The sequence below is a fragment of the Magnolia sinica genome, chromosome 1 (genome assembly GCF_029962835.1).
Source record: "Magnolia sinica isolate HGM2019 chromosome 1, MsV1, whole genome shotgun sequence".
Classification (NCBI taxonomy): domain Eukaryota; kingdom Viridiplantae; phylum Streptophyta; class Magnoliopsida; order Magnoliales; family Magnoliaceae; genus Magnolia; species Magnolia sinica.
Genome location: NC_080573.1, coordinates 89,095,586 through 89,116,133, shown reverse-complemented (window position 1 = coordinate 89,116,133; position 20,548 = coordinate 89,095,586). Strand labels below are relative to the sequence as shown.

General features: G+C 37.5%; 3 long non-coding RNA genes and 1 pseudogene across 3 annotated transcripts; 3 read left to right on the top strand and 1 right to left on the bottom strand.

Moving 5' to 3' along the window:
- Positions 1-1,642: 1,642 nt before the first annotated feature.
- LOC131251521 (histidine-containing phosphotransfer protein 4-like) lies at positions 1,643-20,497 on the bottom strand (annotated as a pseudogene).
- On the top strand, positions 2,268-14,403 carry LOC131251535 (uncharacterized). Its single transcript, XR_009173944.1, has 4 exons — positions 2,268-2,546; positions 4,033-4,091; positions 5,105-5,134; positions 14,189-14,403. It is a non-coding gene; the product is annotated as an uncharacterized LOC131251535 (long non-coding RNA).
- Positions 15,364-19,184, top strand: LOC131251529 (uncharacterized). Its single transcript, XR_009173936.1, has 5 exons — positions 15,364-15,986; positions 17,909-18,063; positions 18,206-18,295; positions 18,796-18,875; positions 18,987-19,184. It is a non-coding gene; the product is annotated as an uncharacterized LOC131251529 (long non-coding RNA).
- Positions 16,073-17,094, top strand: LOC131251543 (uncharacterized). Its single transcript, XR_009173945.1, has 4 exons — positions 16,073-16,118; positions 16,233-16,458; positions 16,571-16,845; positions 16,962-17,094. It is a non-coding gene; the product is annotated as an uncharacterized LOC131251543 (long non-coding RNA).
- Positions 20,498-20,548: the final 51 nt, after the last annotated feature.

Here is a 20,548-nt window from a genome sequence, read left to right as displayed (position 1 = left end):
GGATATCCCAAAAATCAACTGTATAAGGAACTCCGGTAGGCCATACCATCTAAAATCATGTGAAGACATGCTTAAAACATATAAAAGCCCTTGGTGGGGCCACACCTAAAATTTGGATGCATCTAAAACTTGGTATGACCCCTCATCTAAGTGGCATACACATAATGGATGGGCTGGATTTGTGAACCACATCTCGGTGGGCCCAAAAAATAATTATAAATGTTTTAATGGAGGGTAACCCCTCTCAACTATTGTATGTGGTGTGGCCCACACAAGTCAAAGATTGACTTGATTTTTAATCCCTATGTCCACCATGGAATGGTGCATCTGACTAATGGGGTAGATGATTAACACGCATCATGGTGGGGCCCACACAACTCGACCTCATGGGGAGTTCCCATGTGCTCGACTATATAAAACCTTTTCCCTCATATATATATATATATATATATATATATATATATATATATATATATATATATATATATATATATATATATATCTTCAAACCCTACCCCACCCCACCCGCACGACTGCCTAGCTCCCTTTTCCCTCTCTCCCTTTTCTTCCCTTTCTCTATCTCTACACCACGGTCCCCACCTAGCCCGCTGCCCTTGCTCGCCGCACGCCCGCCCGATTGCCCAACTACCCAAGGCCCCGTACGCTGCTCGAACGTCCACCCGATCTCGCCCGATAAGGTGAGTACTTCTTCTTCTTCAGTTTTTGCACATGGGTTTAAGATTGGGAGTAGAATAGTCTATGCAGCGGGAAATATGAAGAAAAAAAAAAGATAAAGGAGGTAGAGGGGATAGATTTTTGGAGGTGGAGGGGATAGATTATATGGATATAAATGTATGTGAATAAACCCGAAATGGGTATTTACGCAATGGGTTGTTTGGCAGCTTCGATTGGATTTTATTTATTTATTTATTTTCTCAAGTATACAAATCTAGGATTTGGAATCCTAGAGATTTTCATTATGTCTGATTATGTAAGTTGTCTAGCAAATTGGATTTTCAATCTGTGGAATCGAAAATTGTGTTAGGCAGTTTGGGTTTTCAGCTTTTGCTTATATATATATATATATATAAAGCAATGGAGTCATTTGAAATATGATTGTTGGAAAGTGTATTGAAAATGCTTCAATTTTGCCTCTCTCTTTGAGGATTTCAAATCTACCAAATTTCAGTGGTGCCAAACAGAAGATTTTAGCATTAGATTTGGATTCCAAATCTTAAAAGCTTTAAAAATTCAAGGTGTCAAATCACCTCTTATTGGAGTGTGGGATTTTGATGGTTTTTCAGGAAAAATACATATATTTGATTTTATTTTATTTTTTAATAACGAGATTATGTAAATCTGAGGAAATGTGGGTATTTGGGCATGGAAATGAAATGTGGATATGAGGGTTTAATGGCATACAATGTGGGATATGTGCCATGTTCTTAATTTTGTTGTCTTGTAGATGTTGATGTACATGCATGATCTTGAAGTGGGCATGTTGGTATTATTGGAATGTGGATGTTGATGTTAATTTTGTTATGTCTTGTAGATAAAGTACAAGGTAATGAAAATCTCATGGATGGCTAGGATCTGGAAACAATAGCTTGGCCATCTATTGAACGGTCATGATACTTGATATTTTTTTTTTTTTTTTTAAATGTAATCAGAAAATGGTAAAGGAAATAATGAAATGAAATGTACATACCCTTCTCCATTTCCTTGTTGGCAATGCTCCTTAAATAGCGTACACTCGTTCTTCACCCTCAGAGCTCCAATGCTATCCCAAACACTCCATAATGTTAAACCAACCGTTCATATATGTAGTGGGTCCACTATGAACGGTTCACGTCCCAAAAATATCCAACCATCTGACCTATATTTACCATTTGTGTGGATGGATGGCAAGATGGTGAATATTAGCAATGGTTCACATGCAACTAGGAAATGCCCACCAATGGGATAGCTAGGGTTGTCTGATCTGCACATTTTTTGGTCAGGGATGTCCATCATACGACCAAGCCACACTACAAAAAATATCTATATTAGGGGTGTTTTTATCATAGGCGGCCACAACAAACTGCCACTTTATATGGAAATCAGGGGCATTTTTGTGTGGCCGCCCGTGTAAAATGAAGCCACCACCGCCCGTTTTAAATGAAAAAAAAAAAAACCTAAAATTGATTTTTACCCCCAAATCGCGCGCCCTCCCCAAATCGCACCTCTTCTCTCCCACGCGTCTTCTCTCCTAAAAACCCTTCCCTCTTCTCTCCCGCGTGCCTTTTCTCTCCAAAAAACCCTTCCCTCCTCTTCTGTCCCGCTTCTTCTCTCCCAAAACCCTTCTCCCCTCTTCTCTCATCCCTTCAATAACTGACCCAAACTCTCTCTCTCTCTCTCTCTCTCTCTCTCTCTCTCTCTCTCTCTCTCCTGTGAAGCACTGCGGGATACGATTTCTGCCTGCTGCAACCGAGATCCGGCGATAGAACAGCCATCGACATAGATCCATCGATACGAAGCCACCCCGTCAATCATCTTCTCTAACAAAGGTATGCAGCACCCATCGGTACTAAACCCAACAAGGGTTTGATGGCAGATTTGGTGGAGTTAATGTTTGTTTGTTCATGTTGTGTTGATTTCGAGGGTTTTGATGACTGATTTGAAGGGTTTGATGTTCATTTGTTCATGTTTTCTTGATTTTCAGGGTTTTAATGGCCAATTTGCAGGTTTTGGTGTTTACTTCTTTAAATTTTTTGGATTTCTTGATTTTTTTGGACCGATTTGGAGGTTTTGATGTTCTTCTTCTTCTTCCTTTTTTTTCTTCTGGGGTTAATGGTCGTGATACACTGTGGTGGTGGGGCCACTTTTGTATTCGTGAACTGCTGTGTAGTTTTCTTGCATTTGGCTGTGTTGGGCACACATGAATGTATGAATGCTTTCGGCTTTTAAAAAAATCACTGGTTGGGGAGAGACTTCAGTAAGTTCGGTTCATCTAGAAATGGTTGTTTTTAGTTTTTTTGGGAATATGATACTTTTCATTTCACAGGAATTCTGTTTTGCGGCATTGTCTTTTTCTTATGATGCATTTCATAGGTTCTTTCAATCTCCATTTTTTTTATTCCTGCATTATTCATTGGCTCTGATTCTATTTCTCAGGTTCTCTTGAGCCTCCTGGATCACTTATTTCAAGCAGCATTGTTGAGATAACTCAGGGATGGCCTGCTGCACGAATGGCATTAAATATGTTAAGGGCTGATATGCATTGCTTTTACTACCTGCTGGCCTTTTCAATGGTTGGCAATTGTTTTACATAGCCACTGGCCTTGTGCTGATATAGCTGTAGCTTAAAAATCTTATCTTATGCAGTGTGTCTAGAGATGGGCATTGGATTTTTTTCAAGAACTCACAACAACAAAATTTCCATTGTTGGGAGACTTAAAAAAGATGTTTTATTTGTAGCACATCAGATGATCTTGATATGTGATTAAGCAGAGATTTTTTTATTATGAGGAATCTCTCTATCCAGCTGTTAGTGATACCCTGGAGAAGTATACTTTATTTGCTTCTTGTTTTACTTGTTGGTTTGTCATAGTGAATAAAGTAGATACCATTTAATTAGTTGGGCTTCTTTTGTTTTATGTTTGGATGAGCTTATAAACTCTAAAGGAAATAGGTTTTATGTTTATACAATTAAGAAATAGACAACTATTGGGACATCGGGACAAGGAAGTAATGCTGCATATGATGTGTTTGATTGATTGCCTGTATGAATTTAGTAGGTTGTTGGCACAATATTTCTATATTTGTTACAAGATTATGAGATCGTTAAGGATAGAAGCTTCTTCAATGATCTGATTTGCATGATTTTTGGTTCTTATATTTACAATAATGATGCCAACTGTGGTAGCATTGATGATGCTTTGAGGTTGTTTGGTAAAATGTTTGAGAGAAGGTGTTTATAGCTTTTCCACAGCTTCTGAAGTACTCAAGCTCATGGGCTAATGTTTGTTTCTTTTGACTTTAAATATTGGACAGGTAAATGACATTAAGTTCAGGCAGGAGTATAAGAAAGTGTCATTCCTTCCCCATTTGTGGTAAGCTCCAATACGAACATGCAGGGTCAGATTTACTTTTCAGGTTACTATACAAACCTAATTAGTATATCAAATATAAATGGTTCAAGAAGCTTCATTGCATGACTAACAAACCTAAAGTTTGCTTATGTTAGAATTCTAAGCTTCCCTGGTAAAATGAGAATGCCTATGCTTTCTTCCTATAAATAATCTAGTTAATAACTGAACTTTACTTTTTTAACAAGAAAAATGGATTAAGGAAGCTCAGGCTATTCAGCTATGAATGTTTTATTCCTTGCTCAATCTTAGATGTGATGGTTGACTAATTAGTGTTCTAACATTTGCAAGGTGAGTTGTTGTTCATGGATATTACTATGTTAATGTGTGGTTTATTAGTATTCATGTGTAATTCTTATGGGCCATGCCTGATATCTGATGTTTTGGGGCCATCTATCTTACCCAAGGCCATGGTTTATTGTTGAGTTTAGAAGTTGGGAACTCAATAAAAGGTGCAGGAAGGCAATTATTTATGATTCCATAGAAATGGAGAAATAAAAAAGTTTTCCTTAGTCTTCCTTCCCCTGTTGTTGCAGGAATTGGTCAAATGAGATCTAGGCATTGCTTATGGTTTTATTTTGAAATATAAAATATCTTAGAAAATGATATTTTTGGACATTTTTAGGTTCCCTCTCTTAAATTATAGAATAAATGGCTTGAATTATTCAGGATGTTTTCTGAATTAGGAATAGTCCACAATTTAAAAATTGATGAATCTGGCATCATTGTTTGTTGTGGAGCCAATTTCCAAATGCTTTCTACAGGTGAAGTATAGGTTGTTCAGGTGTGGAGCGTAATAAATACATAAGGTTTAAATATGTGATTACTTTGATGACATAAGTTAACTTTAATGCTATTGGCAAGAGTAAATACATATGCTTTATTACATATTCCTAAAGGGGCTTGGGAGAGTCACCTTTGTTTTGAAATTTCAGGCACTGTTGTTGTTCATAAACTATTCTTTCTTTTTCTTGCAGAATCTATGAGTCGTGCATGTGTTTTCACGCGTCTCCACTACAAAAAAAGTGGACTTTACCGGCGGTCAAAACCGCCGGCAAAGACCAAGAAAACCGCCGGTAAATCCTTTGCCTGCGGTTAGCAAACAGCCGGTAAAGCCTCAGTCGGTAAAGGCTTTACCGACGGCCAGGACCTTTACTGACAGTTGTGCTGGACGCCGCTAAATCTTCAGCTTTTGCTACACGACCAGAAAAGTGGTCAAAAGCTACGGTTAAAATCCGTAGAAAAAGATGAGTACCCAGAGTAAATCTTTCTCATTAAAAAAAAAAAAAAGAAGAGTGAAATTGAAGACAAATTTCTAGCAGAAATGTACAAGAAACACAAATTGCAAAACAAATTTAATGATTCACTTACCGAAGGAGTAAAGCCATTAAATGGATTTTTCCCTGCTTTTGAATCTGCTAATAGATTCCTAGCATTTCAAATATATGATGCCAAACCACCTAGATAGGTTGAATTAAGCCGAGTTACCTGTAGAAAAGAGCTACTTGACATCAATAAGCAGATATGTGAAGAGTATTAACAATCTTGCTGACAGGTGCAAAGCAATGTAGGTTTTCAGAAACCCATCAAAATCAGTTTGGTCTTCTACCAGAATTTGTGGTCAGCAAGGCTTCCAAAGATAAATTTCAAAATAATCATAATAACAAGAAAAATAAATGTTTGAGTGAGGAAAATGGAAGGTTAAAAGTTAAAACCGATGTTAAACTTTTGCTGCTTGGACTTGGAAATCAAACAGAGACCATTTAATATTTCAAAGTTTCAATGCTAAAATCTCCCAACAGAATAATACAAATTGCATGAAAAACATTTCAGAATGACAGCTAATGAATGGAGGATGAATCATCCATAGTGATAGATAGTCACAAGCAAGGAATCCCAAAGGTCGGGATACACATTAAGAATGCACAGGTTCCTAAAAATTAGAAAGGTAAATATATAAAGAAATTAGCAAACACAATCCCAAGGGTCAACTTTAAGAAGGCATCCATGAATCTTGCTAATATGATTTGGCAAATCCAACATATCAAATCCAATATTTCCAACAGTGGGACATAATAAACATGGCATCTTGCAGTGCAATAGGACAGAGACTCATCTATGGTGAACTTGTGGAAACGCAGCATGTCCATCACGCTAACACTTGCAAGAGCACATGTAGCAGACAAGCTGCACCTTCAAAAAAAGAACTTACAAGTGCATTGGGTTTAAGTGTCAGGATACACATTACAACTTACAAGTGGGGCCAACAGTTGTGAGATACAAACTTTACTTTCATAAGCTCTGCCATAGATGGAAGATGTGTGAAAAGCCTTACAGAACGAAGCTTTTAACCTGCCTGTCAATGTCCTACAAAAGACAGATAAGAAAAGAATATAAATATCAATTGTCTAGGAAAAAGATGGCCAAAGATTGGATGGCAAGGAACTTTCAATTAGATTTGGTTGGGTCATATATAACAAAATGAGAACTAGTAAAGTTATAGAAATATTACTAACGCAATCCAAATTTAAGCTTGGGATGTGAAATTACTATTCTCAGTTGATATGGGTTTCAAAGCATGGATTGGCTGCAAACAAATCCAGACGTACTGGATCCTTGAAGAGTTCCTTACTGACATAAATTACACTACTGTAGTTAAGAGTTACACATGTTGTAGAGGCAAATATCATATACAAGGACCAAACAAATCAATACCATATTAAGTAAACCTGAAACAGATGTTTACTAAGCCTGCACGTGTGTGGAGCTCTGCCCATCCACATGTAGCCACACATGCCAATATGGAAGATGTGTATGAGATTGCAACTTTTCATAATTTCATTAGATGAACCAGATTGATTGGATGTTCTTGTGCAAAAATCAGGCAGTGTAACTTCTCATGTCAGGGACAAAATACAAAAGAAATCTTTAGGCAACTTACTGCAAGGCCAACAATCCCAAGGCCAAAAACAGCAACAATAGAACTTGGTTCTACCTTTATTGTGTTCCACACTGCTCCAAATCTGAAAAAAAGTGGGCCCCACATGTACAGTTTATTAGGCCAAGCAAATGCTTATCCTCCTTATATATAACACCCACGAGCCAGCTAATTCCATCTCATATATAACACAGCAATAGTAATATCATAATACTCATAACCAGCTGCCTACCAGACATCAATCCTCCATTACCTGGTCTGTCTACTGGCTGGTGCATTTCCTCAAGTTCATTACACGTAGAAGAATCTCTCTTCTAATTTTTCCAGTTTATGAGATAAACATATGAAACTGAAGGCAACACATTTATGTCTGCAATTCAGTTAAAAAAATTGCTAACCCAACTGTGGACGAAGCATAACGGAAAAAAAATGCAATGAGAAAATAACATTCGATTTTCACTTTTGATGTTGGACCACTTATTATCTTACTTCTAGCCAGTTGCTAGGTAGCCATAATTAGATAGTTAGGATTGTTTGATTCATGTGATTATATGCTCTGTCCACAACTGACGTGCCAAGACTATATTACCTTCCTTTTGTCATTGGCTTGAAAATAGAAAACTTTATAATCAACATTCCACATTTAATCTGTTTTACCAGATAGAATCATCCACCATGGGGCCCACTGCATGATTGATTTTAGCAGGATCTTCCATCCATTCATCTAGTGTCCCACCATGAAGCATGCCTACAGCTCAAAAGTCACAGTTTCTGAATTGCTGCACTGCATCCATTCATGTGGCATAATGCATGCCCATCAACCTACTTCATTTCATGGGTTAAATCACTTACAAGAACACGTTAAATAAAAACTCAACCTATCTGAATAATGAATTATCCAAAATAATAAGCAGCAAAAAAGAAAAACCCACAATCAGTAAATACATACCTGGGCAACCTTGATTGAATTCAGAGTAGCCCAATTAAGTAATTAAGAATTCTAAAATCAGATCGTTGAAACAATTCTACTATCTGATTTTGTAAGTAAATGCAAAAGAGAGAAGTGGACATGTTGTTTCCAGGCATGCCCTTGAATCATTTCTACCAAAGAGAGAAGTGGACTCTCCAGCACTGAACTATACCTGTACATTACACATTAATACGTTGCTAAGAAAGCACCAAACTTATTCCATCACGAATCTCTTTTCTCATTAATACATATGATTAGTACATGATTTATTACTAGCCTTGACTAATATGTTTATTAGAATAGAAAGGCCTAATCACAATAGCCTTTCATCTCAAAATCAATACACTACTAAAACTTAAGAGCAGTTAAAATCAGAACTTTGTACTTAGTGTTGAAGAATAGACAATCCATACAAAGTAAGACACTTAGTTCAAGGCATACAGGTATGATAGAGGGAGACCAGCCAGGAAGTTAACTGATCCAGTAAATTGGTTGCTCTGCAGGTCACTGACAGAATTAACCATGGATCGTTAATGGTATCAACTCACATTGCAATAAAAAAAATAGATAGATTGAAGAAACTTAGCCCATTAGCATACTTACATTTGTTTTAGATTTGTTTTAGATTCTTCAGACCAGTAAATATGTCCCCAATGGAACCGGAGAGGGAATTGTGACTCAAATTCCTGCACTTGGAAAAAAGATTGGTTGGCAAATATGAACTGGCTACTCATAAACCAGAGACTTTAAAATGCTCACAGATTACAAGAACTTACAAAATAATAGAGAGATTTCAAGGAAGCTAAGGAGAATGGAATATTCTGACTCAGCCGATTGAATGCCAGGTTTCTGCATTGCAAGAAGAAAACAAAAATATATCTTGGAACTGAGATTCAGATTAAAAAAATAAAATAAATAAAAATAAAATAAATCCTATATAGGAGATGGATTTCACAGTAAAGCTTCTCTAGATCTTCAGGGCTCTGTAAGAAGTCATACAGCTTCACCTGGTTCCATGCCACCTCAATCCCTTCATATTCATCAAAGCTATGTACCTGCATCAAAACCCACCAACATCAGAGAAAATTGAAAAGGACCCAAATGAGAAAAAGAAAGAAAAATGAAAAAGGTAGGCCCACTGACTTTCACTGATGATCAGACAGATCAATTTCAAGTATGTTTAAATCATTCATTCCTTTTGTATAACCATGACCCACTTGATGATTGGAGCATGCCAATGGGTCCTTGAGCCAAGTTTAAGAGCCCAAGCCGTGACCAATGTATCGCCATCCCTAGCTTATGTCACTAGCTATTATGCACTACCAAATAAATACATTATACCTTCCCAAGTCTAAAATCTTCAATTTCTTCAATATCATCATCAGGAAAGCGGCCCACAACTGCAAATCCAAATAACTACTAGGAAACTAGCAACCACAGTAATCAGAAAGAAATCTGAAATGATTGATTATTTCGTAAAATTTTTGTTTACTTTCATCTAAAGCTAAACCCGTCATGCCACATTAAATGGCAGTGACTCATTGCATGCTTGTATGTTGATCCAGACCAGTTAGATCATTGGGCTTATTGCATATGGAGCCACCTTGAAATCAGAATGATCTAAAGATTCTGAGCGTCCACATTAGATCCATGGATTATAAGTAATACCAACTTAATAATAATATCTTTGGATAATATTGTAGTATTAAATAGTGGATTGTAGCCTTTAAAAAGAATATTTATTTAAATAGTGGATTGTAATTTACAGAATTATGTGTATGTGTGTAAAGGAAAACAACAAGGAGAATATATAATCCAAGAAAAAGCTATAGGATAAGTGGCAAGTGGTTTCACCTACTGATTTTTTTAAGTAACGCATTCATGATTGCTTATTAGACTATGTTTAACAGCTTTGATATCAGATCTGTTCGGGACCAGCTAGGAATATTGTTTGATTCATGTGATTATATGCTCCGTCCACAATTGGGACCTACAATTGGGATGGTCTAGATAGCTTGACATCACTGTCAGATCTTGTGGGTTTGGTGGTATCTTAAGACACCAATATGAAGCTAAGGGACAGTGTCATGAGGCGAAAAAAGAACAATACCATTGTTCCACCCAGCTGCAATCACGATCGACGCACTCAGCTCCAGCAGAAGTTGGTGAAGAGAACTTTATAACCTGATGCAAACATGTGCTTAGACATTTATGATACATTCAACTCAAAGCTATTTTTTTCAAATAGATGTTTCCTCTACTCACAGCATGTTCAGTGCACTTATCAGATACCCCAACACTAATAAGGTTTATTTAGAGCTTTTAAATTGGGATAAGATTGCATGGACTTGAATTTTCATATCCGAAAGTATAAGAAAGTTGTTAGAATATGGGCAAGAAAAACCACTAGGGCTCAACCCCATGTAAATAGCTTACTAAGAGATTAGAGGTCTTAGAATCCACGTACCTTGGAGTCTTGGATGCTGATAAGTGTATAGTTACTGGAGACACAGTTACACAGTGCCAAACATGATGGCTTTTAGTCGGATTCACGACATCCATACATTCTTTTCTAATTGGCCTGCCTTATATACTTATACATTACATTCATATATATATATATATATATAAGAACATGAAGGTGTTCAGAGAAAGGGGAATATATATTATGGAAAAAAAAATCTATACTTCTTCCATTACCAATATACTCAATTGGCCTGCCTTATATTATACATATCCCCAATCAGAATCACAACAAAAGCTGATAGTTGTGATCATTAGAACCATCAACTATTTTATAGTACATAAAGGAATAATGGTTGTAAATGATTCCAAGATGGAGAAATGGAAACATGAAAGGAAACAGGATGCAAAGAGACTCACCAAATCCATAGCCAAATACCAACCAAAGAAAGTAACCATTTAATATACCCTTCTTATTTGATCTGTCGAATCTGCAGTAACAGCATAAGCCCATCATAAATACAAACGGTTATTTGATTTTATCATGGTGATCACCTGGCGCAAAAATCATGGTGATCCACTCGCCAAATGGACCACACCATTTCATGATTTTTGCACCAGGTGATCGTCATGATTATTCCTGCCTTCTGCATAACAATGACAGAGTTACAATAGTACCTGTATGAAAATGAAGCCAGCAAACCTAGAACCCCAGTTAGGTAAAATTTCAAAATTTCCTGAACCCTCGACACCTAATAATCTTGATTTCTCCAATTTTCCCAAAACCCTAAAAACCAAAATTTGCAAAGTTCCCGAATTTTCCACCTACCCTAACATCTAATTTCTCAAAATCCCCAAATTCCCCTTTCAAGGACAGCCAACAGTTCAGAGAACCCACTGAATTTATACTATGAATGCAACCGCTTTTCATGTGCCAAAAATACAGTGGAGCCATAGAAATCCCAAGGAACCCCAACAGTATTCTCATTCAAAGAAAAGGGAGGTTTACATAGTAGAGCTAGTCAAACCTGAATATGGCAGAGCTAACTCACCAGAGTAAACATGGCAGGGTGATTGGATGATTTCAAACTACACTTAGATTGGATACCCATCTGCATTCATAGATGAAGATGAAGCAGTAGAAAGCGGAATTTCTTAAATAGTAATATGTAGAATTCTAGCATATGTTTATTACTGTAAAATGAAAAAAAAAAAAAATAAATAAATAAATTGCCAATAGAATAAGACTAACAATTTTGTTTATTGAGTTACCTTGAAGAAGGATGAAAAAGAGAAGCACAAAACCATCCTTGTGTACATCCAAGCGTAGCATGGGTACTCTGATTCAAGAAAATAGTTATTGTTCTTTTCATTGTGGATTGCTGAAACGTGGGCCATGCAGCAAGAAACAGTCGTGTACTGCTGTGCAGGATATAATTCCTCTATTCTGCATTGGGGGCATGAGCAAGGATCGAACGCACAAGGGGATATAACAAAGAAGAGGCATACCTAGTTGATCTTTTCATTCGAAGGACCATGAATCCAATGTTCCCTCCAAACAATCAAAGATGATAGAAGACGTTCCATCTTCCATCCTGATTACTGCAGCTGCAAAGAAGCAAAACCATTCAAACACATATAGATTAGAAACAGCATAAGCAACCTCAACAGTCTATACATAAATGACATTTCTATTGGGCATCTAGACACATTCAAATGTAGAAACAATGCATTCTTGCATCCACCATCAACAGTCACCACAAACCAGATGCTGCCCATATTCCAACATAGCACATTGTAAGAGATCCGGGCTGTCCATCAGACATTTTCTTTGTTCTTTGGGATTTCAGACGTTTCATCATCTTCCCTAAAGGCAATTCAGCCCCCTCTGAGATTTCAATTAGATCATAGGATCTGAATAGAAAACTGTAGGATTTAAACAACATTGAGCGAAACATTCGGCTCATAAGTTAATTTACATATCCAAATAGTGCTAAATTAATCTACTAGGAAATCTCACACATCTGTAGGTTATGGTATCAACATTTGAATCTCGCTGGCAGATGGTTTCTATAGACACAGCTAATGAAAGAGCCAAAGACCAACTAAAATGGAAATCATATCAGATTACCATTAAAAAGAGTAGACTAACAGATGCACACAAAATAAAGCCAACAGAACCCAGGGCATTGGACCGGAAGATATTGATGATAAACGGCAAATGGCGCTGAATTCAAAAGAAGTGGTAGAAGCTCTTGAACTATGCCCCAAGTAATATTAACAACTTGCTAACATTCAGCCAATTAGTACATCCTTTTGTATATTTACCTAGTAAAACCATTTTCTTTCCACATCTTTGCGGCTTCTGGTGATGCCCTTATTCCAGGTTTTGTTGATTTGCAAATCTTGTGTAAGTGTTGTCATCATGTATGCCATCTAAGTGGTTACTAGAACAAGGAGACATATCCATAGGATCCAAAGCTCCATTGCCAGAAGAAAGAGTTGTATCATTGGTGCTAACTGATGGCTGAGATGAGTTAAAGAGCAGAATTGAGACACAAGTACCAGAACATTAGATGAGACACATTCAGTTGACAAAGAGATGGATACCGAACTTGAATCTGCTCTGGGAACCTCAGTTGGAGATCCAGGCCATTCACCAGCACTCTTCACTTTATGTTGTCTCATCCACCATACACATAGCACACATTCATGTGAAAACAGACCAATCAAATTATATAGCCCATTTTATAGCCCTCAGTTTGACTTTTGACCATAGTTCAAAAGTCAAACTGACATAATCATCCTGGCCAATTGATCGAACAGATGATTGAAAACATTGAAAACAAAAATGGTCAACGAGGGAAAATTCCCCAGTCATTATGAATTTATGTGTTGGTCCACCAAAGAAGGGTCAACTAGATGGATGATACAATGGGTTCATCCAACCATATAGTGATTTGTGCCCCATTTACAGAGAGTTGAAACGCAGGACCTCTAGCATGATTAACACAAGAACATTCTTGGTTGAGGCATTTCCTCAAACAATTAGCATGCAGATTTTCATATAAAAATAATGAAATGCTTTAGTGAAATAAAAATAGAAATTCATATTATTTTTTTACTTTCTTGATCAATTACAAAACTTTCATATGATTACATTAACTTCATGTAACTATCAACAGTGAAATGAAAATGATAAGGGGAAAGAAGTCTCACCAAATTAATTCACAAGAAGAGGAAATGCAAGTTACGAATTCAATGCCACCACATCTTAATAATCGCCTCCATCACTGAAGAACATATGTCGAATCTCATCCAAAAGCCCTAAACCTAGGGGGGAGAAAGAGAGGGAAGGGAAGGGAATAGAATGCAAAAGCCCTAAACCACAGAGGGGTTTAGATCTGTACCGGTTTGCAGTGAGGAAAAGGACCAAATCTGGCCAGAGGATGAGAGAGAGAGAGAGAGAGAGAGAGAGAGAGAGAGAGAGAGAGAGAGAGAGACGGAGAGGTGCGGAGAGAGAGAGGAAAGGCGCAAAGAGAGAGTCGGCGACGGGGAGAGGAAAAGTGCCGAAAATGAGATCAGGGCATTCGCATTTTGATTTAATAGAGACCCTTTTACGGCAGCTGAATTTGGTTCCAGCCGGCAAAGGGTTCCACCAACTGTTGGTTTTGCCCTATTTTCTTGTAGTGCTCCCTTCTTGGGAATGGAGCAGTTGCCACAGTTTCCACATTTACAGCAATGGCTTGGCCTTGCAATTACTGGTACTATAGAACTTGGTCACATTGTAGACCTCCCTGTCATCAGAACAACAACATCCATTGTTCCTCTTGCATGGAGTGGTGTTCCTCTTCATGTTAATCATTGACATTTTGGCCTACTTCTCCAAAAATAAAAAAAGAAAAATCCATGGAAAACGTAAACTTCATATACCTCCAGAGTTAGCATATGGGCCTGAACCAGAAGGATGCTTTTCAGGTAAAGCTCGAAACTGACATGATCTTGTCTTTTTGTTGAACATTTCAAAATTGAATTGACATCCTAAACTTAATTTCTCATCACTTAGGCATACACTTCACCTAAAGTGCAGATGGGGACTAGAGAGTCCTGAGCCTAAACAAACGTATAGCTTGTCGAGGCACAAAATTCTACACACATGGGGTCATTGTTCAAAAATATTGACACGATTGAGCTGATGGATCCTAAAGCGAATATGTGACTCCTCAAATATCTCCCACATAAGAATATCACCATCCAATGTGGGGAAATTTTTCTTAATTGTTAACAACTATAAAACTCATTTTATAAGTAACTTTTATAAAGGTTGCTTTTTGTAGGCAAAAGCAAATTTGAAACCTATGTTTGGTAGTGAAAAAGAGAGTTGCAAATTGCTAGTGTTGAGAAAAGCTGATGGAGGTATAGGCTAGAGAAAGAATGGGAAAATACTAATATATAAACTCTTTTTGAGACCCAATATGTAAATAATAATATATATATTATATAATAATAAGGGTATAGCATATTCAACGCACTAGAGAGAGGGAGTGGCATGCATAACGTGCGAGAAAAGGGTCATCAGAACAACAACATCCATTGTTCCTCTTGCATGGAGTGGTGTTCCTCTTCATGTTAATCATTGACATTTTGGCCTACTTCTCCAAAAATAAAAAAAGAAAAATCCATGGAACTTTTAAGGCACCTCATTGGAAGGTCCTAAAACATAGGGGCATAAATCATAATATTTATTATCATCAAACTCTCTATTAATGTCTCACAGGCGCATTCAAGGCACCTCATTGGAAGGTCATATTCCTTCTGGGATTTCTTCCTTGAAAAACTTTTCTGACCTGTTAGTGCTTCTACTTCACTCTTTTGCCTGTCTTTTTCTTTCTAAAATTTATCTTTGGGTTTCAATCAATGTTCATCGTATTATCATTCTTAGGAGGATCAGCGACTTATCTGGAATGGGGTCGGTTAAGCTCAACTACAACTGGTTGTAGGTTTAGCTCGCTTATACAACTGCCGCTTCCAAGCTCTCACACCCAATTCATGTTCCACTTCTTCCAAGCAGACACATGGGGGGATTTCTTTTTTTCTTTCTTTCTTTTTATTTTTATTTTTAATCCTTCTTTTCTTTTATTTTCTTTTTTGAAATGAAACTACGATGTTATATCAAACATACAGTTGTTGACTTCAGTGATGTATTTAAAGTGAACAGAGGGAGAATACATGAAGAGAGTTTTGAATTTACTGGTAATGAAATTGTTGTTCATATTTGGGCTTCACTCAAGCGGGACAGTTTGAACACAATGTTTCCTACTCAAACATATGTAGACTAATCTTTCTTTGGCACTCGAAATGTTTTTTTTTTCTTGTATTTTTGTACCAAGGTCTGTTATGGTCATGCAATTTTGGATTGCAGTGATCTTTCATACAATGATTTCACACTAGAAAAGTCGATAACATCTCAGTGTCAACTAGGGAATGTGTAAGTGCACGCATTTCATGGCTTTTTCGAGCTTGGGTTTTCAGGAGGTTTAGTGCCTTACTAATAATTGAATTTACATTTTTGTCATGCCAGCAATCTGTTTGCAAGCCACTCTTTGATGGCGAATAGCACGTAAGCTTCAATATCATTAAATCCATCTGTTGTTGTTAACTTTAAAAACAATATCATTATAAATTATCTGTTTAAGATCCTTCTGAACTCCTAACCATGTTTTGATGAAAATAGATATACAAGTTGCTTGGAGGACAACTCACGCATTGATGAGCTCAAGCCTTGGAGTGAACCTTGTGTTTAGGTTTTGATAAGGGTTCGACCTATCAGTAGTACAGAAAGGGCTTTGCAAGGGTCTGGTAGATGCTTGAGGCAGGAGAGTGCACAGACTTTAACGTGGCTAGGGCATCCGGATACCAGATTTACCCTTGATCATGTAGCATGCGAGACTATATCACAGGTGTGGCTTGATAAAAATATCAGATTGTAGGATTTTGTACATTGTCTTCTAACAATATATACTTTGAATGGACTAGTATCTGATGGATGGTTTGAATTTTGTAAGGGAAAAGCTTTTTGAGGTTGTAGGCTTGCCAGTTGTGGAGAATTGCATGTCTGGGTATAGTAGTTGCATGTTTGTATATGACCAGGTAGGTCCCACTAAAGCTTTTGGTGGTTGTAAAGGTATTGTAGGAGAGCTGATGAGTTTTTGGATGTCTTCATGCAGACTGGGAGTGGGAAGACATATACCATGATGGGTGACATATGTGAGATGGACAATGAACTTAGTGAAGATTGTGGGATGACACCTCATATTTTTGAATATCTATTTATGCGAATTAGAGAGGTAAGATACTCATCAACTTAGTGGTTGCCTCTAGAAGAGCATTCTAAGCTTTTCTCTCTCTCTCACACACTCAGTCACTCACTCACATACATACACACAACTTCATTCGGGTACAGGAAGAGGAGAACCGGAGAGATGAAAGATTGAAGTATAGTTGCAATTGTTCCTTTCTTGAGATATAAAAATGAGCAGATAACAGATCTCCTTGAGCCAGCATCAACCAATCTGCAAGTAATTTGATATCTTCGAATTGTTTCAATTCTGTTCCATGTTTTCATTTCCACATATTGGATTAAAGCCTTTTCCTGATGTTGTAGCTGAGAGAAGACATGAAGAAAGGTGTAATGTTGAAAACCGTAAGGAATATGAGGTGATAACTGTCAGGGACGTTCTAAAACTTCACTTACAGGTGTTTATTAGTGGAATGTTTTGTACTTTATAGCATATTACAAAAGCCTCAATCTGATGACGTGATATTACTTGTGCATTAATGTCTTTCCAGGGTGCTGCAACTAGGAAAATTGCAGCAACCCACATGAACAGCGAGAGCAGTCGTTCCCAGTGTCTTGTGTCATTGAGAGCCGATGGGAGAAAGATTCCATGGCACACATTCGCTTTGGAAGGTTGATTTTTATCTTAGTTTTTGAATTTTGTGTTTTCCCTGTATAATCTCAGGAACTTTCTGTGACACGTTGTCTATTCTCTGAGGTGACTAATCCCTATGTGTTGTCACTACAATCACCTCAACAAGCCCATAATCTCTCGTTTATTGCCATTGATATGTATTCAAAGCTTTTCTTTCATCATTATGTGTTTCTACACCTTATAGATTTGATGAACTTTAACCATTTTTGCTTTTAGCCCGGTTTGAGGGATACCATTCTGATGATAAAAATGCAATTGCCAAAGTAATTTTCAGTTTGTCCAGATACATAAGGATCCATCAGAGGGACGTTTCAAATCATCAAAATATACAATCATGTGTGCTTGGCTTGTCCATAATTGCTTGAGCCAAGAAATGGAACTCAACCACTAATTATCCTTATATCAAATGCTTACACAGATGCATTGAGGTTGGAAAGCCTCGAGCTTGTGCAACCTAGCTCTCTTACAATCCAACACACACCTGGATAGAAGATGTGCAATATCCAAGCTTTCCATCAGGTGGTTCCCCACTTCTTGATGCCACAGTCCAAAAATCAGGCAAGTCCACTCCATGTAAGGATCACCAAAAGCAAGGGCCCCACACCCTTGGATTTTTATTATTTTTTTATCTTTCTTACCAATCTTCATTCCTTCAATATAACGAAGGGTTTCCATAATGTTTAACTTGTATTATATATTTATCTTTGGTTGTAAGATGCTTATTCAAAGTGGAAGTAACTATATAGAGTGTAGGCTCAGGGGTCCACAATGCTTACATGGATGCATGATCAAAGCTGCTCATCAGGTACAAGCCACTATATGGCTTTCCTTGTGCTAAATTCATGTCCATCCACTCATCTGAAGGGCCAAGCATTTATATTAAATGTCGATTGTCCATTTCTTCTGCATATGTTTAGCTCACCAGATCTAAGATTGACTTGATTCTTGGATCCAATGCATAAGTTTTGTGTGAGGTTAACTTTTAAAAAATAAAATAAAATAAAATTAGGTGAGGTTCGTAAAGATCACACATTTGTGGAGCCTTGCAAACCACATGCACCAAAATAGTATACAGGTGTGAGGTAAGAGCCTTCCATCAAATTAACCATTGTGTATAAAACAAATGGATGTCTAGAATAAACCTGCATCTGTTTTTTTTTCCTTGTTAGCTTGTTAGCACACCCCACTGTCAGATCACACATCGCTAAAAAAGGTATTTATTGGTTACTTTTATTTTATATCAAATTTGTTTTTGGTTATTTTATTTTATTTTGTAAACTTTTGTCTCTGCATTGGTAACTGAAGGTGGAGCATTTGGGGTGAAATGTGGTAGCCCAGAGGGGGGCTTTGCTGCTTTATATGGGGATGGATATGAACTTCATTCGGTATGGTTGTTTTTGCATGAAATATTTATGACTGAAAATTTAATTTTAGATAGTGTAACTTAGATTATGAGTGTACATACTGTTTTATTAGCTCACCTCTATGCATGGCAGGGTGTTGCTGACAAAGGTCCTCTATATGGCATGAGTTCTGGTTCTTGGGGTGCATTTGAGAAGTCTCGCATCGAGTGTTGCTGAAATTCGTTGCTTTTTTTTTTTCCTCCTGCTTTTCCTTGTGTCTCAATCTATAAAATTTTCTGTCCATTATGTAACCTTTCATTCTCAGGCTCTCTATAAATGAGGCTAGTTGTAAATGATGTATATGTTGTGTTTGAACGCTAATTTAAGCCCGTAAAGGCATTTTGATTTAGAAGATTCAGCTTCAGCCTAGCAGAATTTTTAACTGTTTATTTTTTTTTTATTTTTTACAAAGAAAATGATTTAACGGCATTTTTTACAGCTTTTGGCGGCGTTTTAAATCTCTAATTAAGACTTGTTAAAGCTTTTGCGGCGTTTCTCAAATGTTACGCAGCGTTTTTAGAGTTCTTAGCGGCAGTCGACAGAAGAGCCGGCAATACTCGAGTTTTAGCGGCGGCCATCAAAATGCCGCTAAATAGGGAGACCGCCGGTAAAAGATAAAGCGACGCCCCCTTTAGTGGCACGCGACCAACCGCCGGTAATTCTTATACTGGCAGTTTTTAGGACTTTTAGGGGCGGTTTTGGCCGCCGGTAATGCCTATGTTTCTTGTAGTGCCAGAATGGTTATAGTTTGGGACACGTGTTACTCTTAAGTGCTCCACAAAAATAATATTCTACTGCCAGTAGTTGTTCTAGTTACCTTGAACTGCTACTCTTGAAATTGTGCATGTATGTATCCAGCTTCTTGAAATCCAGAGGAGTCTTCTCCCTACAAAGGAAATTGCAAAATTCAAATTACTTAAGAGCCTTGGCCTAACAAATTCAAAATATTAAGTAGGCCTAGCCCAAACATTTCAAAATTTGGTCCAAAGCTAGAGTTGGGCCCATCCCCTTATAGCCATTAAAATATAGGTTGGCAATGGGCAAGCAATCCACCCTGCCAGATGAACCCGACCCAGATTTAGGCCTGGTTTGGACACATCAGCTAGGCCCATGGGCTAGTTCAGGCTCAAATTATTGTATTCAGGACTAGTCCAACCTCATATGTACATGACTTCATCCTAATACATCGTTCTAATCCTAGGAAAGACGTCCAACTTGAATGTAGATAACTGATTTGGCTCATGTGTATACCACAAATTTAACTAATAGGTTATGAATTCAAGTGGGAAAGAGGGTTTTTCATGTAGCTGAGGCTTGGGCTTACTGTGATAGACTCATGTCAGGCTTAGCTTGGGCTTGATCCTTGGACATTATGTGTCGAGCTGGGGCCCCATACCCAGCTCATTTTCACCCCTTAGAAACAATTTCCAAGAATTCCATTCTAATAATACTTACATTGCTGCCTCAATGTTAGTTATGATTCTAGCTGAATCCTTGAAGAACAAGGTTACAACTTCCTCCACAAAATTAGGATTTGTATCATCTTGCAACTCCTCCAGCTGAAGAAACTACTCATCTAGATAACCCTGCAACAATGCCAGATTTGATACATGTCAGTGTCAGAGTACATGAACAAAGGGCCATGTCATCATTCA